A 12,985-nucleotide genomic window follows, 5' to 3' on the forward strand; every position below is an offset into this window, starting at 1 on the left:
ACTCAAATTTATTGCTTGAAGCTGATAAACATCACTTCAATCCCATTAGGCTAGCTATTATTAAAAAGTTGGCAATAACTGTTGGAAAGGATACAAAGAAGGAACAATGGCTCTTAACACACAGTAGCAAGGATGTAAATTGGTATAACTACTAAGGGAAAATGTACTACTTTCTAGAATATTAAAAATATCAGTAATATGTGAGTCAAATATTTCACTGCTGAGAATAAATCCAAAGAACATGAAGTAAATGTCAAAGACATCACTGCTTTCTTTTATTCCTTTAAGCATTTTTCATAAAAAGTAAGATTATATTTTATCTATGTTCCATTGATGGTAAATCAATAAAGAAAATGTGATAAACACACAAAGTGAAGTATTCTTTTACAAAATAAAATTTTTGCTTCTTTCAACAATGTGGATGAACATGAAATTCATTTCTGTAAGTCAAATAAGTCACATACACCAAAATAATATGTTATGATATTTATACATGAAATGGAAATAGTTTATCAGAACAAAGTCAGAGAAAAGAGTAATTTCCATATACTTTTGTGTAAGAAACAGGGATATTTTAGATGAGTAAGTTCTGGGGATCAAATGTGTAGGATAGTGATTTTACTTAATAATACTATATTAGTTAATTGATAGTTGCTAATTGATTAGATCTTAAGCTTCTTCACTGCCTCTCATAGAAGTAAAACTATATGTGCTGGTAGTGTGTTAATTTTACTAGCATAACCAATTCGAAGTTTGTACAAGTTATCAAATTATCACACTGTATAACTGGCATACATTTTTGTCAGTTATAATTCAGTAGAATTTGAACAATTATGATGTCTATTTAATGGGATTTGTGAATTTTTCTTGTTCTGAAATGAGTACTTACTATACATTAACTGCCATATTTAATTATATAATCTATAAAATTTCCTTATAGCATAGTTTTTAATGATAATTATCTCATGGCCCCAAAGAATATTCTCCTCATCTAACCTAATACAAGATTCACAGAATAATTTGGCAACACTGTATAAAACATTCCTTTTGGAGTGAGTATGTTATCCTAGGCTCAAATGGTTAACAAAAATTATGGCATCTGGATCTATAGAAACAGTAGTGTACTAGAATACATTAATAAGTCACATTATCAGAACCTCCCTCAAAAATCCTGCGCATCCCCTACAACGTTTTATAAAGTTATGATGCTGTTTTATGTGCATTCACAAAACTGAGATTTTCTGGGTGAATACAAGGTATAATTTTTCCAGGCATTTTCTTCATGTCTTCATTCTGTTTCATCAGTATAGGATGAAACTTGGTTATTTCTGCTGCAATTCTTTGTGAAGGATATGAAACCAGAGTAGATCTTTTACCATTAAATAAAAAATAGCCTCAATAAGACTCTAAGCAACAGTGGAGAGGTTGCATAAAACTTGCCTTCCCCTGTAATTAGATTGAAGACTGCCTTAATTATCTTCATCAATCCTCCAAACAGCAATTGATGGAAGCAGATACAGAGCTCTACAGGGAAGCTACCTGAGACCACTCCAAGAGAGGAAGGAACAATAACATGAGCAAAGGGGTCAAGACCATGATGGTGATACCCGCAGAAATAGTTGAACTGAGCTAGTAAGAGCTCACTGACTCTTTGGGACTGATAGCAGGGCAACTAGGCCCACTCAATGTGGGGGACAGTTGAGAGGCTTGGGCAGTTTGTGGGGCCACAGGCAGTGGAGTCAGGGTTTATCCCTAGTGCTTGAACTGGCAACTAGGAGCACATTTTATTTGGATATATGCCTTGCTCAGCCTAGATATAGTGGGAGGGCCCTGCACTTGTCTTGAAGTGAAGTATCAGACATTGTTGACTCCTCATGGGAAACCTTAACCTTTCTGAGGAATAAATGGGGGTGGGGTGGAGAGAGGAGTGGAATGGGAAGAGAGGAGGGAGTGGGAACAGGGATAGCTATTTAAAATAAAAAAAGATTATATTTAAAATTTCTTAACAAGAAAAGATGCTAACAAAAACATAGCCTCAAGTCCCAATCAATAACTGAAATTGTGCATGCCTACTCATCCCTTGGGCGAATCTTTATCTGCTGTGCTCTAATGATGCATCTTACATGTGTATTGCATTACACACAATATTCACTATAGTCTGTCAGAGGATATAATATTATCACACAATCTCCACCATATAGACACCTTATATTGAACCATAGTGGGAAATCTCTGAGAATCCTCATGGTTAGATGAGGAAAAAAAGTTCCTTGGTTTTCTTCCTTTCTTCTTTCCTTCCTTCTTTCCTTCCCTTCCTTCCTTCCTTTCTTCCTGTCTTTCTTTCTTTTATTCCTTCCTTCCTTCTTGGCTTTGTTTCTAATATTATCAGTTGTTTTATGTGACATGGAGAAAAACACTGAAATAAAGTTTTCATGTTTATCATGCATATTAATAACACAAAGCTACAAAAAGATGGATATTTGCGTGAGTTTTATGAAACAAGTAACCTTATATGCCTTTCCTTCTTTTTTTTATCTTTCACTGAAATAGTTTGTTTGTGATATGAAAAATTACATGCACTTCCTAGTGAAAAGACATGCAGTTGTACACATATCATGTAATTAAGGAATAGTTAATAATAATAATAATAATAATAATAATAATAATAATAATAATAATGTAAAAGAACAGAAAACCTTAAAGGACTAAAAGGTGAAGAAGATGAAGTAACTATTTATTTATTTATTTATTTATTTATTGTATTTTTGTAAGGTATCTGACTCTAGAACCTATTTCATTGCATGGCCTTTATTTTTCTTTATACACTCTTTCAGAGTTGGTAATAGACAATAATGCAATGAAATACAATGATGTTGGCTGAAAAAATATTTTAAGTGAAAAAGGAAATTAATAAGAATGCTATTCTTACCCTTTGTTGTCTTTCACTAAAAAGTAAAATTATAAATATTTATTATATATACATTATCTTAAAAGTCTGTTACTTTATAAGTTACACCATAGTTTAAGACATATGGGTACAATTGATGCATGATATATTAAAGTATAGAAATAGACAGCAGTATGCCACTCAACTGTACAGATATTGAAATGTAAGTAAAAGTAATGACTGGTTAGGTGGTTACTGTGGAATAACTTTTCCAATTTTTAGCCTATCTATCTATCTATCTATCTATCCTCCTACCTACCTATCGACCTACCTAGAGATAGGCTTACTAGGAAGCAACTAATGTTAAATGGGCTATTGTGGCAAATCAAAGATCCATTTATAGGATTAGAGTAATTTTTGAAACAAAATAGATTTCTCCCTCTCCAAATAAGGTGGAAAACATCTCCAAACCATAAAGATAGCTTTTTTCAAAGACTCCATCTTGCCAGAATATTAAACTTGGACATCTGGGTCTCCAGACAGAAAAGCAAACAAACAAAATCTTTGATAGTTTAGCCATCTAGTCTATTGTGTGGTAGGGAGAGGAGCACCCACCCCCAGCAACAAGCAGTGTTTGGTTAGGTTGGTCAGTATTACCACACCCTATGGATTTGCAAACTGAGGATATATTTCCCGTATGCCCCTTCCTTCCTATCACTTTCTCATGTTAGCCCTTAATATCTAGTAGTTTTATATTTTTGCCTGTTTGCTTGTTTTATAAAGTGAATGAGAAAGGGATTTAAGCAAGTGGGAGGATCTGAGACGTGTTGGGGAGAGGAAATTATGATCAGACTATATTGAATGAGAAATATTTATTTTCTACAAAATATGCATATTTAAAATGTATGCCTCTCTATAGGAGAGGCAAAGAAGCATAAATGTATGGAAGCCTTACCTTACAATATTTTGTACCCTTAAAATTTTAGATAATAGTCTACCATATGCCTGCCCACATAGTAAACTGCCTCTTAGTAAATGAAACCTTGAGGTTTCAATTTTGTAGACAAAAAGGCTATAATAATGCCATTCTATTATTTTAGTCAAGCTGATTCATATTGTTGCTGGCTCACATAAACATCAAATTTTATTTTTTTCAAATTTACAGATGAGACAAAAATATATACAGAGGCTTTGTAATTTGAACAGTCACATATTGAGAATATAAAATAGACAATCAGAAACTTTGATAGTTTAGAAATCCAGTCATCTAACACACACACATTAAGGAAGATATATATTAAGAAAATTATCTATTTATCTATCTGCCTATCTATTCATACATCTATCGATATGTTAAAAAAGAGGTTATGAGTTTGAAAGAGAGCAAGAGGGAGAGAGTACATGAGAGGGTTTTAAGGAATAAATGATTTAATTAATAAAAACTTCATAGAATAAGAGAATTTTTAATTAAAAATATCCAGTCGCAACAAACCAAAACATTTGAATTAGGCAACATGGAAATGAAAGAAAAAAATGACACTAACTACTAATAAGAGGAATTAAAAATTTAAGAAAAAAATCCCAATCTTCTTTCAACAGTTACATCAAAATGTGATAAAACCTCCCACACTTGAGGCTTTTGGAGAGACAGTTCATATTATAAATATGAAAACTTTGTCCTTCTGTTTCAAGTCTTTTTTGTGTGTGTCCAACTCAATCAACTTAAATGAGTTTTATTTACTTCCCACTAACAAATCTTTATTTCCATTCATGAGATCAGTAAGTCGACCATATTCAGCTTCCTTGCCCAGTAATTGAAAGGAAAAACTCAAAAAGATTAGTAAAGAAAAATGGAGGAATTAATACCCCCTAAATTTTTAAAACATATGTTTAAGGTTGAAAAATGTTTATAATTCCTAGTAGGAAAACATTATCTGAATGAAGACCCTAATGGCAAACCACTGTAAAATACTTCAGCCACATTTGATGCAGAAGGGTAGGGATAGTCTTCGAAGCACCCCAGCTCTCCTGATGAAGTCAGAGGTACACTGGTTTGTATTATTGCAACATCCAGTAAGTGAGCAGATTCATGACCTTTGGGTTGTTCTGATATTTTGACATATTTGCTTGGTTCTGGGCCACATCCTGGAAAGCCACCATGACTTCTGGATCCTGCATTGCTGCAAGAACCTCGGGGTTACTGAGGATTTCATTGAGTCCAGGCATTCCTCCCATTCCAGGCATGCCCCCTCCCATTTCAGCATTCCTTCAGGAAAATTACCAGGCATTCCCCCAGGAAAACCACCTGGAAAAGAGCCATACTGAGCCCCAGATTGTCTTCTGGCTTCTTCTTCCCTTTGGGCTCTTTCATGCTCTTCTCGAGCCTTCTTCACCCTTTCTATTCTTTCTTTTATCTCTCGCTCTTCACGTTTTCGCTCATATTTTCTCCAATGTTCAGCAATTTTTTGAGCCCGAGGTTGAACCTCTTTCAGCATTGCACTGGCATTTCGTCACAATCCAGTTTACAGGCAAGGGCTAGATCATGAACTGCTTCATCCCAGTGACCCAAGAGTCTGTGTGCTTTCCCTCGCCACTTGTATGGCTGAGCTGAATCAGGGTTTATTTCAATGGCTCTGTCACAGTCTCAGATAGCAGCATTTGGCTTCTGTAATTTGACAAACACACTGGCTCTCTTGGCATACAGAATAGCCAAGCGAGGATTTAGCTTGATGGCATCAGTGAACAAGTCAATTGCTTTCTGCAGCTCACCATACCATCATTTAGGGCTTCAATGGCAGCCCCCTTCTTTTCATTTGCTTGATCCATCATCTCCTCAGTTATCTCTGCATTTTCATCTCCCATCTCTTGAGGGGCATCAGTGTCTGGCTCAATTACACCTTCATTGTCAATTTCTAGATCACTCTCCTCACTTGATTGTTCATCCGTCTTTATGCTTTCCTCTGTCTTTTCATCTCTTTTTTTCTTCCTTGACATTTTCTTCTGATTTAGTTTTGTGAGTAGCAGGTGGTACTTTACCTCCCATGCTCTCCACCCACTCCCTCAGGAAACGCATTTCCTCGGTGTGCAGGACGCTCGGATCCTGCTTACACATCTTCACGAAGGCCCGAAGCTCGCTCACTTTGCAGGGATCCATGGTCGGAAGGCGGGAGGCATGGGGCGGCTGTGGAGGCCCGGGCACGGCTCATTGTGACCAAGTGGAACAAGGCCTCTGTTTCACGTCTTATGTGACTTTTGATCTTTTTGTTTTGATGGTCCATTTGGGCAGGACTTTTTATCTCTTAAGTTGTATCCATTCAGCATTCATTTCTCTAAACCATTGAAGAATGCTTCTCCTTTCTGGCCTCTTTCCTGTCTTTTCCTGCATTACATCTGCTTTGTTCATCTACATGCTCCCACCTTTACCATCCTGAGATTCAGTGACTATGTGTTGGGCTCTTCGAAATCACGTGCCAAAATAAAATCTTTCTCCCTTTCGTTATTCAAACCAAGTGTTTCTTCACAGTGTTACATGTTGAGCAACACACAAGGAAAATAATGAAATGGAAGAGTCCATTGAAACAGGTAAGCAAATACAAGGTACAGAGAAACCCTTTGTAGGAATATTAATTTATATGTGAACTTGACTGGAATGAACGATAGTTGATGAAATTTCATCTGCAATTGATAGATTGAGGGGAACTGTGTATTCTCACTTTTGTGGGAGGGCACTGTCTAATCAATTGATGGACAAAATAAAGAATGGAAGAAAGGCAAATATCATCCCTGCTTAAGATAGTAGCCATAGTTTCCTTTAAGTTGATATTGCTGTTAATGATTTTTAACATCTTAAGCTCAAAGTAATATAAAATTGTTCACCTAAGTGGCTTTAAGTTTAGAGTGAAGTTATACTACCATTCCCTTGGGCCACTAGCTTCAAGACTATAAGTCATGGGACGTATCAGTCTCCATAATGTTATAAAGAAAACGCCACAGTAAATCTCTGTCTACATTCCTATGTACATGGATTTTAGGATCTTTCCTATAAAATCTCCAGGGACTACACTTCAGCAAGTTATTTATGTTGTCCTAAGAGGTTCGTAACTAAGCTTAACAGACTCAAGAACCCAGAAGAAAACAGTCAAAACATTCAATTGAGCTAAAATCAATTCACTAAGCTGTGAACTGGTAAAAGTCTACAAAAAAGTTCAAGTGAAATAAAAAGTAATTAAATTTACTTATTTAATATTAACATGCTTGGAAAGGCCATTCTTTTATATTGGCTTAATGAGAGAATGCATGGAAATAAATATCATTGTATGTATTGTATATCTATTCAAACTTTAAAAATTACTCTGTCAGTTTCATACATGCATTTCTTTGGTTTTAGTTGTCCTCTCTCATTAGCTTCTGTAATTCCCGTTCCCTTTTCAGCTGAAACCTTTTTTTTTTTTTTATGGACACTGATAGCCTTTTATTTTCTTTTTTTTTTCTTTTTTTATTGAGAAAAGGAGAAAAAAAAACAAGTTTCCACCTCTTCCCAGCCTCCCATTTCCCTCCCCCTCCTCCCACCCTACGCCCCCTCCTCCCACCGTTCTCCCCCTCCCCCCACTCCTTTCCCCCTCCCTCTCCAGTCCAAAGAGCAGTCAGGGTTTTTTTTTTTTTATTGCGAAAAGAAGAAAAAAAACATAAACAAAAAACAAGTTTCCACCTCCTCCCAGCCTCCCATTTCCCTTCCCCTCCTCCCACCCTTCTCCCCCTCCTCCCACCCTTCTCCCCCTCCTCCCACCTTCACCCCCTCCCCCCACTCCTCTCCCCCTCCCTCTCCAGTCCACAGAGCAGTCCGGGTTCCCTGCCCTGTGTTAAGTCCTAGGTCCTCCCCGCTCCGTCCATATCTAGGAAGGTGAACATCCAAACTGGCTAGGCTCCCACAAAGCCAGCACATTCTGCCCTGTGGTAAGACCTAGGACCTCCCACCTCCGTCCATATCTAGGAAGGTGAACATCCAAACTGGCTGGGCTCCCACAAAGCCATCACATTACGTAGGATAAAACCCCCGTGCCATTGTCCTTTGCGTCTCATCAGCCCTCATTGTTCGCCATGTTCAGAGAGTCCAGTTATATCCCATGCTTTTTCAGTCACAGTCCAGCTGGTCTTGGTGAGCTCTCAATAGATCAGCTCCACTGTCTCAGTGGGTGGGTGCATCCCTCGTGGTCCCGACTTCTTTGCTCATGTTCTCCCTCCTTCTGCTCCTCATTGGGACTTTGGGAGCTCAGTCCAGTGCTCCAGTGTGGGTCTCTGTCTCTATCTCCATCCATCACCAGATGAAGGTTCTATGATGGTATGCAAGATATTCGTCAGTATTGCTCAAGGATAGGGTCATTTCAGGTTCCCTATTCTCAACTGCCCAAGGAACTAACTGGGGACCTCAGCTTGGGCACCTGGGAGCCCCTCTAGGGTCAGGACTCTTGCCAACCCTAAAATGGTTCCCTTAACTAAGAATTGTGGTTCCGTGCTCCCCTGTCCAACATTCCTTTATCCCAATCCTCCTGCTTTCCCAAGGCCCGACCTCTTTCCCTTCTACCTTTTCTCTCCCCATCTCCCTTTACCCCCAACCCACCCCACCCCAAGATCCCAATTTTCTCCCCGGCAATTTTGTCTACTTCCCTTAGCCAAGAGGATAACTATATGTTTTTCCTTGGGTTCCCATTCTTACTTAGCTTCTTTAGATTCACCTATTGTAGACTCCGTGACCCTTATCTATGGCTAGAAACCAATTATGAGTGAGTACATCCCATGTTTATCTTTTTGGGTCTGGGTTACCTCAGTCAGGATAGTGTTTTCTATTTCCATCCATTTGCATGCAAAATTCGAGAAGTCATTGTTTTTTTACCGCTGAGTAGTACTCTAATGAGTAGATATTCCATACTTTCTTCATCCATTCTTCCATTGAAGGGCATCTAGGTTTTTTCCAGGTTCTGGCTATTACAAATAATACTGCTATGAACATAGTTGAACAAATGCTTTTGTCATAAGATAGGGCATCTCTTGGGTATATTCCCAAGAGTGGTATTGCTGGGTCCAGGGGTAGGTTGATCCCGAATTTCCTAAGAAACCGAAACACTGACTTCCATAGTGGTTGCACAAGATTGCATTCCCACCAGCAATGGATGAGGGTACCCCTTCCTCCACAGCCTCTCCAGCAAAGGTTATCGTTGGTGTTTTTGACTTTAGCCATTCTGACAGGTGTAAGATGATATCTCAAAGTTGTTTTGATTTGCATTTCCCTGATTGATAAGGAAGTTGAGCATGACCTTAAGTGTCTTTTGTCCATTTGAACTTCTTCTGTTGAGAATTCTCTGTTCAGATCAGTGCCCCATTTTTTTAATTGGGTTAATTAGCATTTTAAAGTCTAGTTTCTTGAGTTCTCTATATATTTTGGAGATCAGACCTTTGTCTGTTGAGGGGTTGGTGAAGATCTTCTCTCAGTCAGTAGGTTGCCTTTTTGTCTTGGTGACAGTGTCCATTGCTTTGCAGAAGCTTCTCAGTTTTAGTAGGTCCCATTTATTCAATGTTGCTCTTAATGTCTGTTCTTCTGGGGTTATACATATGAAGCGATCTCCTGTGCCCATCTCTTGTAGGGTATTTCCCACTTTCTCTTCTATCCTTTATAGTGTGCTCGGGCTGATATTGAGGTCTTTAATCCATTTGGACTTGAGTTTTGTGCACGGTGAAAGATGTGGGTCTATTTTCATTCTTCTACAGGTTGACATCCAGTTGTGCCAGCACCATTTGTTGAAGATGCTTTCTTTCTTCCATTGTATACTTTTAGCTCCTTTATCAAAAATGAGGTGTTCATAGGTTTGTGGGTTAAAATCCGGGTCTTCTATACGATTCCATTGGTCGACTTCTCTGTTTTTATGTCAGTACCACACTGTTTTCATTAGTGTAGCTCTGTAATAGAGTTTGAAGTCAGGGATGGTAATGCCTCCAGAAGATCCTTTATTGTATAGGATTGTTTTGGCTATCCTGGGTTTTTTGTTTTTCCATATAAAGTTGATTATTGTCCTCTCCAGGTCTGTGAAGAATTTTGATGGGATCTTGATGGGGATTGCATTGAATCTATAAATTGCCTTAGGTAGAATTGCCATTTTTACTATGTTGATCCTCCCAATCCAAGAGCAAGGGAGATCCATCCATTTTTTGGTATCCTCTTCAATTTCTTTCTTCAATGCCTTAAAGTTCTTGTCAAATAGATCTTTCACTTCCTTGGTTAGATTTACCCCAAGATATTTTATGCTATTTGTGGCTATCGTGAATGGTGAAGCTTCTCTGATTTCCCTCTCTGCTTCCATACCCTTTGTGTATAAAAGGGCGACTGATTTTTTGGAGTTGATCTTGTATCCTGCCACATTACTAAAGCTGTTTATCAGCTGTAAAAGTTCTTTGGTGGAGTTTTGGGGGTCGCTTAATTACACTATCATATCATCTGCGAATAACGAAAGTTTAACTTCTTCCTTTCCAATTCAAATTCCCTTGATCCCATTATGTTGTCTTATTGCTATTCCTAGGACTTCAAGTACTATATTGAAGAGGTATGGAGAGAGTGGACATCCTTGTCGTGTTCCTGAGTTAAGCCGGATGGCATTGAGTTTCTCTCCATTTAATTTGATGTTAGCTGTCGGCTTGCTGTATATAGCTTTTATTATATTTTGGTATGACCCTTGTATCCCTAATCTGTCCAAGACCTTTATCGGGTGTTGAATATTGTCGAATGCTTTTTAAGCATCTAATGAAATGATCATATGGTTTTTTCTTTCAGTTTATTTATATGGTGGATTACATTGATAGATTTTCGTATGTTGAACCAGCCCTGCATCTCAGGAATGAAGCCTACTTGATCATAATGGATAATTTTCCTAATGTGTTCTTGGATTCGGTTTGCCAGTATTTTGTCGAGGATTTTTACGTCGATGTTCATGAGTGAGATTGGCCTGAAATTCTCTTTCCTGGTTGAGTCTTTGTGTGGTTTTGGTATCAGAGTAACTGTAGCTTCATAGAAGGAATTAGGTAATGACCCTTCTGTTTCTATATTGTGGAATACATTAAGGAGTATAGGTATTAGCTCTTCTTGGAAGTTCTGGTAGAATTCTGCATTGAAACCATCTGGTCCTGGGCTTGTTTTGGTAGGGAGGTTTTTGATAACAGCTTCTAATTCTTCGCTACAAACAGGTCTGTTTAGATTGTTCACCTGGTCCTGGTGTAACTTTGGTATATGGTATTTATCTAAAAAAGTGTCCATTTCTTTTACATTTTCCAGTTTCCTGTTATGCAGGCTTTTGTAATAAGATCTGATGATTCTCTGAATTTCTTCTGTGTCTGTGGTTATGTCCCCCTTTTCATTTCTGATCTTATTAATTTGCGTATTCTCTCTCTGCCGTTTGATTAGTTTGGATAGGGGTTTATCAATCTTGTTGATTTTCTCCAGGAACCAGCTTTTTGTTTCATTGATTATTTGGATTGTTTTCTGTGTTTCTATTTTGTTGATTTCAGCCCTCAGTTTGATTATTTCCAATCCCCTACTTCTCCTAGGTGAGTCTGCTTCTTTTTTTTTTTTTCTAGAGCTTTCAGTTGGGCTGTTAAGTCTTCAATATGTGCTTTCTCTGTTTTCTTTAAGTGGGCACATAGTGCGATGAACTTTCCTCTTAGCACTGCTTTCATAGTGTCCCAAAGTTCGAGTATGTTGTTTCTTTATTTTCATTGAATTCAAGGAAGACTTTAATTTCTTTCTTTATTTCTTCCTGAATCCAGGTATGGTTCAGTAGTTGACTGTTCAGTTTCCATGAGTTTGTAGGCTTTCTGGGGGTAGGATTGTTGTTGAATTCTAACTTTAATCCATGGTGATCTGATAAGACGCAGGTGGTTACAAATATTTTTTTGTAACTGTGTAAGTTAGCTTTGTTACTGAGTATGTGGTCAATTTTCGAGAAGGTTCCTTGAGCTGCAGAGAAGAAGGTATATTCTTTCCTCTTCGGGTGGAATAATATATCGATGTCTATTAAGTCCATTTGCTTCATTACCTCCATTAATTCTCTAATTTCTCTGTTAGGTTTCTGTTTGATTGACCTGTCCATTGGTGAGAGAGGAGTGTTGAAGTCTCCTACTATTAGTGTGTGTGGTTTGATGGCTGCCTTGAGTTTTAGTAATGTTTCTTTTACATACGTGGGTGCTTTTATATTAGGGGCATAGATATTCAGGATTGAGACTTCATCCTGATGAATTGTTCCTGTTATGAGTATAAAATGTCCCTCTCCATCTCTTCTGATTGATTTAAGTTTGAAGTCAACTTTGTTAGAAATTAGTATGGCCACACCTGCTTGTTTCTTAGGTCCATTTGCTTGATAAGACTTTTCCCAGCCCTTTACTCTGAGTTGGTGCCTGTCTTTGTGGTTGAGGTGTGTTTCTTGTAGACAGCAGAATGTTGGATCCTGTTTTCGTATCCAATCCCTTAGCCTGTGCCATTTTATAGGTGAGTTGAGCCCATTGACATTAAGTGATATTAATGACCAGTGGTTGTTAACTCCGGTCACTTTTTTAGTAGTAGGGTTTGTGTGTTTCCCTTCTTTGAGTTGCGCTGGTGAAAGGTCTCTAGATGACTGAGTTATTGTGGTCATTGTTGGACTCCTTGGTTAGTGATTTTCCTTCTATTATTTTCTGTAAGGCTGGATTTGTGGCTATGTATTGTTTAAATTTATTTTTATCCTGGAACATTTTGTTTTCTCCATTTATAGTGAACGAAAGGTTGGCTGGATATACTAGTCTGGGCTTGCATCCATGATCTCTTAGTTTTTGCAGTACATCTATCCAGGACCTTCTGGCTTTCATGGTTTCCATAGAGAAGTCAGGTGTAAGTCTGATAGGTTTACCTTTATAAGTAACTTGGCCTTTTTCCTTTGCGGCTCTTAATATTCTTCCTTTATTCTGTATATTTTGTGTTTTGATTATTATATGGCGAGGGGATGTTTTTTTTTGATCCAGCCTATTTGGTGTTCTGTGTGCTTCTTGAACCTTCATAGGTACCTCTTTCTTCAGGTTGGGAAA

General features: G+C 37.9%; 1 pseudogene; it reads right to left on the reverse strand.

Moving 5' to 3' along the window:
- Nucleotides 1-4,945: 4,945 nt before the first annotated feature.
- Nucleotides 4,946-6,067, reverse strand: LOC121443463 (annotated as a pseudogene).
- Between the last annotated feature and the right edge of the window lie 6,918 nt (nt 6,068-12,985).

The sequence above is a fragment of the Microtus oregoni genome, unplaced genomic scaffold (genome assembly GCF_018167655.1).
Source record: "Microtus oregoni isolate MIOR12 unplaced genomic scaffold, Mior012 000107F_ref0000227, whole genome shotgun sequence".
Classification (NCBI taxonomy): domain Eukaryota; kingdom Metazoa; phylum Chordata; class Mammalia; order Rodentia; family Cricetidae; genus Microtus; species Microtus oregoni.